Source organism: Indicator indicator, chromosome 11 (genome assembly GCF_027791375.1).
Source record: "Indicator indicator isolate 239-I01 chromosome 11, UM_Iind_1.1, whole genome shotgun sequence".
NCBI lineage: Eukaryota > Metazoa > Chordata > Aves > Piciformes > Indicatoridae > Indicator > Indicator indicator.
This window is the reverse complement of record NC_072020.1, coordinates 26,212,955-26,220,766: the sequence shown is the minus strand read 5'-3', so window position 1 is coordinate 26,220,766 and position 7,812 is coordinate 26,212,955.

Below are 7,812 nucleotides of genomic sequence, written 5' to 3'. Positions count from 1 at the left end.
TTCCACATGCTAGCCTGAGACTATGTGTAATGGAAAATTTGCACCCAATGGCAGCAGCTAGAGGTATGTAGGTTTTATATGTTGGGTCAAAATTGTGTGTCTGAATGAAGATGGGCATTAGGTGAAGCTTATTAGAGCTGTTCTTTTGGCATTTGTCCTATATTACTATAAATCTGTTATGGCATTAAGCTTTCAATCTTAGAGTACTCACCAAAGCATTTGCCTGTGTTACTGTGTGATATGAGAGAGATGTGACCCCCATCAGCATCTTTTTTTGGAAAAGCATCTCGTGCTGCAGAGCTTCACGAAGACAGAACAGTTAGAGGGGTATTTGCACCACTGCTGCTCCTTACTATTGATCTGCTCTGGTCACTTCTGAATCCTCTGGAGCAAATGTGGGTTCTCCTTGGAGGCGTTGAGGAAACATGTAGACATGGTACTTGGGGATGTGGCTTAATACTCATGGTGATGTTAGGTCAACAGTTGGACTCGATAATCTTGGAGGTCCTTTCCAACTGAAACAATTCTATGATTCTCAGCCAGGGAAGGAAAACAATCTGGGATAAATGTTTTCTGTTGCTTCTTACAAAAGCAGCTGTTTTTGGCTGGGCAAATGCAAACACGAAATGCAGACTTAAGCTGTATCATCTGCTGTACCTGTGGACCTCATTTCTTGTGTTGCTTACATTGTACTTCCACATAAAGTAATTCAATTACAACGATCTCTGTCTACAGACAGGTAAAGACTGTTAGGTTCAGCAGAGGAATGTTCTTCTGTATTATACAAACCTGTAAATACAACAGTTTCATCATCAAGGTTGGGTAAAAATCAGTTTCCCTTAAACAGGCCTGAAATATGTCCAGACAGAATTTTAAAAAAAGCCATCATACTTTCTCACTTTGGGTTCAACTTGTTATTAACTGGAATAACTAAGCCTTAATACTTTGACTTGTATTGCTTCAGATATGCAAAATTAAATGTTCTTATAAAAACCTGGTAGATAGCTACTGGCCTGGAACAGGCCATGAGCCTCTTCAGCAAGCCTGTTGTTGAATTTCATGAGGAAGTGAGACCACCTTACACAATGTTTTAACGCTTGTGGTAGCAACTGATGGCTACATCTTTGGTATCTAATAGCAGGTATCTTTCACGTTCAAATCAACAACCACATTTATTTGGCAAAATACTAAGGATCATCTTCATTAGCTGAGATCTGCAAACCTTTCATCTAATCAGTTCTTGAAGAGTAAGCGACTATGGCAAAAATAGTTTTCAAAAAAACCAAACGTAGGCCCCCTTCTTGTATAAGATTACTTTTTAAGCTTAAAAAGCTGTTATTTCTTTGTTGTTCCCTTAAATTGAAAATAAATAAATAAAATGTTTTGTCTCTTTGTGAAGCTTTCTGACTGTGAAGATGTCTGATACATTAGAGATCAAGAATGGGTGATGCTGGTCATCAAGAATCAACATTGATAAAACTCTTCCACCAGGCTGATCCATGATTCTGCCCTCATTCTCCTCCCAGTACTCTTATTAGGACGGGGATAGTGCAGTGAAAGTTCTGTTCTCCTTGGCCAGAAGAGAAAGGGGAAAGGCAGAGAGAGCAGGTCCTAACCTGTGTTTCATGTTCCAAAGCCTTCCTCATATATCTGTGGAAGTCTGAACAGTGAAGATGCCATCTTCAAGCCAATGGACCATGTCCAAAGGACATGTAGCAGGCTTGCTCTGCAGGTAAGGAAGAGTTATCTGCCAGGCTGGAGACTAGCTTCTTGCTTGTTGAGGTGTCCTTCATAAGTTTACAACCAATACAAGTTATTATTAAGGTGGCTGAGGCCAGATCTGCTTGAGCAGCAGTGGCAGCATGAGCATCAGTGGGCTGTTGCTGTGCAGCAGGGATGACCCTGGCCCTCCCTCCTGTGTAACTGCTTCTCCCAGAGTGCTTCACAACATCACATTAGTTGCTAGCACTTGAGAGGAAAGGTAGCAAGAGCGAAGCTTCACCAAAAAAAAAAAAAAATCAAAAAGTTGGCATTGGGCTCACACAGGAAAATGAAGTGTAGGGATTTTCAGATAGATACAGAGTGTTAATTTTCTGTCTACTAGAGACTAGAAAAGAACTAGTGCAGCAACCCCTCTGAGGATTTTCTAGAAAGCAGACAACACCAATAGGTCTTCAAAATACAAAAGGACAAAACCTTACGGAAGTTAACAACTGGACTTGGGGTTGATATAGCTGAGAATATTCCCTAGAAAGGGAAATTCATGCTGGGATAGAGTTACCCAGTGTGGTGGGAATGTAGGAGGTCTGGATTCAGTTCCTGCCTCAGCCTGCATGGGTAACCTTGGGCAGAATATTTAATCTGTTTTCCATGTATGAAGATTAGGTTAATAAATGCTCTTCCATTTTCTTTCTTTCCTTTCGGTCTGTTCTAGCCTTGGAAGACAGGGGGCGATTTGCAAGAGGATCTGTGAAAGATGATTAAACAGCTTAGCTCTAAATAAGTTTATAAAGTATATACCAGTGCTGACAGATGCAGAACACAGAAAAGCAGCCATATGTGCACAGAGATATCCTTTAGAAGTGGTCTTGTCTGTTCCCAAGCAGATGTTGCAGGAGAAGACATGTTCTCAGAGTTTGGTTCTGGAACTAAACTTCCATGAGGTTTCTTCCTCAAGTGGATGCAAACAAACAGACAGCTTGCTTTAGTGTGAAGGAGGGGCTGAGCCCCATGTCCCAGCTTTCCAACCCCACCCCAGGGGAAGGCTCCTTGCTAAGCACCCATGCAGTGCCTGCAAGCTGCCTATTGTAGAGCAGCTGGTAAGGCATGCTCAAACACCAAAACTTCTAAAAGATGTTACAGAATCCATTTTATTTCCATAATCTTCTGGGGTTTAGTGCATCACTCTGCTGCAGCTAGTTTAGCCCTCCAAAGCCAGAGGGACCTGGGATCTTTGCTATGGAATTCAGGGTCACTCAAGACGGTGGTTGCTGGGTTAATTTAAAAAAAAAAAAAAAAAAAAAAAAAACCAACAAAAAAACAATTGTACAACCCAGTCCAGAGGCTGACCATTCAGTCTAACCCACAAACCTCCCATCAGCAGCACCCAAATGATCTTAGAGTCACTCTCCCCTCTGCCAATCCCCCAGCACAGCTTCCCACTGCCAAACCAGCTTTGGGGCTGTTGCTGCTGCTGTGAGCAAAGCTTGTGGGCTCCTCTCTCTGGCCTGGGTAAAGACCATGCACTCTCCCAGTTCTCTGCTTCCTCAGCCAAAACCTGGGCTTGAGCATTTTTAGGCTTGAAGAACTCTGCAGCTGAGCATCAAGTGGTGCTGGCCAGGAGTACCCCAGGGACTCACCCTTTTCCTCACCACTCACAGGGGAAGGGGAAGTGAGAGCTGCAGAACTGGGGCCACTGGGGCTCAGCAGCTCTGGGGCAGCTCCCAAACCCACCAATTCAGCCACTCTGAAAGCCCAGCTGATCCAGGGGCTGACTGAGCAGGTAGAACGAGATTTGGGTTACGGGAAGGGGAAGCTAGAAAACTTGAATTGTGTCCATCAGATTCTGTTGTCTGAGCCCTGTGGGAAGAAGGCGTTACTTCTGACTTTTATTTCTTTTTAAGTAGCTGGAGGTGTCCAGAGATGAACAAATTTTAAAAAATAATTTGTTCCTTGTGAGGGTGACCATTTCCCACCCCAGACAGGGGAGCACAGAGGAAGAGCCACCTCAACACTGGTGCCTGCTGCCTCCTGACAGGCAGGCCCCTTCCCTCCATTCTTAACCCCTGCCTCACCATACACCACCCATCCATGCCTTCCAGCCTTTTTTTCAGTTTAAGAAAGATATTTCTGCATTGCAGCCATGAAGAAGAGCAGAACCCTCATCTGAGGTACAGCCATGCTGCAGTAGAGAGTTGGCTCCAGGCAAGCCTGCCCTGCAGCCAGCTGTCATGGAACATGAGCTCAGTGGGCTCAGACCCCACAGCTAGGCACTCCCCAGGATTTGCTCCCAGCCCCTCTGGGATGTATCCAGGTAAAACACCAAGTGATGGTTTAGTATCTGTTATGTGTACCTCTAGATGAGCAAGTGACAAACATGGTGTCACTGGCTCTCTGTGTCTCCTTGTGCATCTCAGCTGTCTCCAAAACCAGGCAAGGGGAGATTTTCACTCAGCCTGGTGTGGTGACACAGCCAGGTCAAATCCTGCTCAGGAACGACACCTGAAACTAGGAGGCTGATACCTAACTAGGAGGTCCCAAAATTTCAAACTTTGGATGAAATCACTCTGAGCTCCCAGACTGCAAAAAGAAATAACTTCTCTGGGCAACAGTGGATTTCCAGCTACTCACAGAGAGGAAATCTTCACCACCTGTTGGAACAACACAACTGTTGTTGTTCTTTTTAGATATTTCTTTTTGGCTGTTGCAAGTCTTTGACTAAGAATATTGTTAATCAATTTAATTAACCAGTGTAGCTGGGAAACCGCTAGACGTGTGAAGGATATGCCTGTTTTTTTAAATGAACTCCTCAGAGTGGGTAAGTTCTTGCTTATTTTTTTTCTCCCTCAGCTTCTTCAAAATATTCCTCTTCTGTGGGCATTGTACAGTCCTCCCTTGTTATCATCCTTGCCACAGCCACTAGTGTCCCACTTTCTGGGGTATTGTAAGCTCTGTAGGAAAAGGGAGAGTGAGTGAGGCATCTCTCATGCTTAGGAGGAGTAAGCATGCAAAAACAATGAGAATTAGGTAGCTAATGAGGCTGGAGTATCCAGGATGGGGGAAGTGTGGAAAAACCAGATAAATTAAGACTTATCTGAAGTTTGCTGCAAAATGAGCAGGTCAAAACATATCTAAAAGTGAAAGATGATTAGTTGGGTTTTTTTTTTCCTAACCATGGACCTATCCCTTTGCAAGGGATTCTAAGCCCAAGCCCTAAGAAGGAATGAGCAGATCTGATGGTTTTGTGCTCACCTGCCTCAGAACATGGAGATTCCCATTCAGAAATATACCTTTGGGGAGGTGGAAAGCATTAACACCAGCTTTGGAGCTTAGCAGGGAAAGCAAGTCAATGGGACAGAAGGTTTTTAATGAGATGGGCACCACAGAGACCTGGACGAGGTACATCTTCAGGCATCTTTCAAGCATTGACATGGAGAAGTCTCCTGTAGTAAGGCTGGAGATGAGGGGTAAGATATTGACAGGCAAACAGAAAATGTTGTGTCCTGCCTTTAATGACATATGCCACACAAACAAATTTCTTACTGCTCTGCTGTGATGTGAGGAGCAAAACAGTGGCTCCTGCCCACAAGCCTGTGGTCAGAATTCTGCTGATAGTCCATAGCAATTTGAACTCACCCTTCCAGGCAGGAGACAGCAAGAGTGATTTGAGATACTCCACATGTCACTAGGGGCAAGATCCCCAGCTTTTGCCTGTCCAAGTAGGACCAAACTCTGCTCCAGTCCAGGCTGGATTCAACATCTCTGATCTTTTAAAATGCATCCTTGGCTTTTTCTTGACTGGAACATCTGGTGATCCCTTTTTTTAAAAGAAATGTTAATGGTAGCCCCCATTCTCCTGGAACGGGTGCAGTTTCTCTAAATCCCTGTGGCAATTGTTAACCTGCTGCCACAGAGGCACTGTGAGGAGAAAGGAGGACGGGAGCCGTAATGTATCCCATCACTTACTTCCTGGAGAAAACTGCACCTTCTTCTGGCTCACTAATGCGATAAACTGGGAAGTGTGGCAAAACAATTTATTTATGTTCCTATTTTTAAACAAAGCTGGTGAGGTTCAGCCATCCTCAGCAGCAGGGATTTATTTGTATAAATTCCTGTAACCCCCTGAATGACAACACTTGGCTCCAAGACCACAGTGCCTGGAGTAATCACTTTTAGAGACTTGTCTCACCTCTGCCTGTTCCTCTCCTGCCCTGGAAAGAGTCCTGAGCAGTAAACATTGAGTCTCCAAGGTGTCATAGATGTTACTGTTTTTAAAAGACCAGTCCAAATTACCAAATATCCCCTTTGAGGCAGTGTCACTCTGTCTCCTTGTGCAGTCTGTGTTACTCTGAGGATGAGCTGGGCTGGAATAGCAGAGGATGAGCAGCACAGGTCTGATGGCTTCTCACCTCTGTTCTTTGTCTCATGAGTTGAGGTGCTGTTTCACACTGTGGCTTCCTCTCCCCATTCACAGCCACAGCACTGTGATGCTGAGCAAAGTCGCTGATGCTCCAAGCGTTTAAGATACTCCCTTTGTAAAGCATATATTTTTATAATAATAAAACTCATTCCCTATGTTTTTTTGGGGTTGTTGGTTGGCTGGTTTTTGTTGGTTTTGTGTTTTGTTTTGGGTTGTTTTGTTAGAGGAATGAAGAAGCAGAGAATTGTCTTAGGAGTTCTCTGTGCTACGTTTGCATGCTCTGAAGATGTCATTGCTACCTTTACAAGTTTGGAAACATGGTTGTTGCTTGCAGGTGACCTGAGTACAGGAGTTCCTCTTTAGTACCATCATGGTAAAATCTCCCCACTCTTTTACTGGAACAGCATGCTTCCAGAGGTGTAACTGGGATGGCTTAATGAGCACTAAGTTACTCAGGTATTGGATGGACAGGAAAATTTTCATAGCCAAGGACACTATAAAAAAACCTCTCCAGTTTCTGTAAGAACTTGGTCCCTTCTGGGATTGGTCTGGAGGAACTTCCCTGCAACACTTTCTGTTTTCTTACCCTTTCCCCCTTTAATCTGGAAAGCACACTGAAGGAGGGAGCTCGGGGAAAACGTCCCTGGAAGTGGTACAGGCAGCTCTTGCCCCCTGCCTTCCTGGGCTTCCTGTTCACCCGGGCAGACCTAAAGTCGCAACCCTCCAGCGCCTGTTGTGTGTGCCGCCAGCAATCTCTGTCCCGCTCGGGAAGAGCATCTGGCTCCTGCGCTCTATTCTCCCGGCTGCACGGTGCCGAGGGAGGAGCTGCCCTTCCTGCCAGCACCACCTTGTGAGCCTCCTCCACGTGTCACCCGTGAGATACAGGTGATAAAGCGACGTCTGTCCCCGGCAAACTCTGCGTCCCAGAGATGAAACCCACTTCCTTCTACAGCTCTGGAGGAAAAAGCAGCTCCTGGCTGCAGTTTCAGTGGCAGCGCAGCATGCGGGAAAGCTTCGCAGAGCTGAGGGAGGGGACTGCTACCATCTCTCGTCGAAACAGAGCAGCTGTCGATGGATTCAGCTCTGGGCTTCACCACCCACCTACCCCCTTGGGACTAGTGAAATGGATATGGGGAGGTAACCAAGGTCTATGAGCAGCATCTCTGCTCATCTCCTGCTGAGCCTGGTGAGCGGCAGAGAGGATTTCCACCCGAATACCTACCCGAATAGCTAAAATCATCCTCTGCGGCATGTGGAAATATAAACCTTCATTTTCCCGCCTGCTAAAGCCACCTGCTGTTGTCTCCTCCTGTTTTCTACTTTTAGCTCGTTAGTTCCACCATGACTATACAGTGCTGTCTCACTGCCTTTTACTGAAGGCACGTCAGAGGCGAGTAAATGCATCTGAGCAGCTGTTCGCCCTGTTTGTTGCTGAAAAGCAGCATGGACCAACATCGAATCCCTGCTGAATAAGAGCTCCAGGGAAGACCCAGCCCTGAAACTCTGACAGCTTCAAACACTACCAAGGTCTTTTTGTCACAGCCTCATCTCTGACTTCTTCTGGGTGAGAAAGATGAGCCTCTGTGGCTGTAGTGATGATTTTATGAGTTGGCTTCTCAAATATCAGCGTGACAAATACTCATTGAAGGGTAATGCCAGCTTACTTTCTTGAT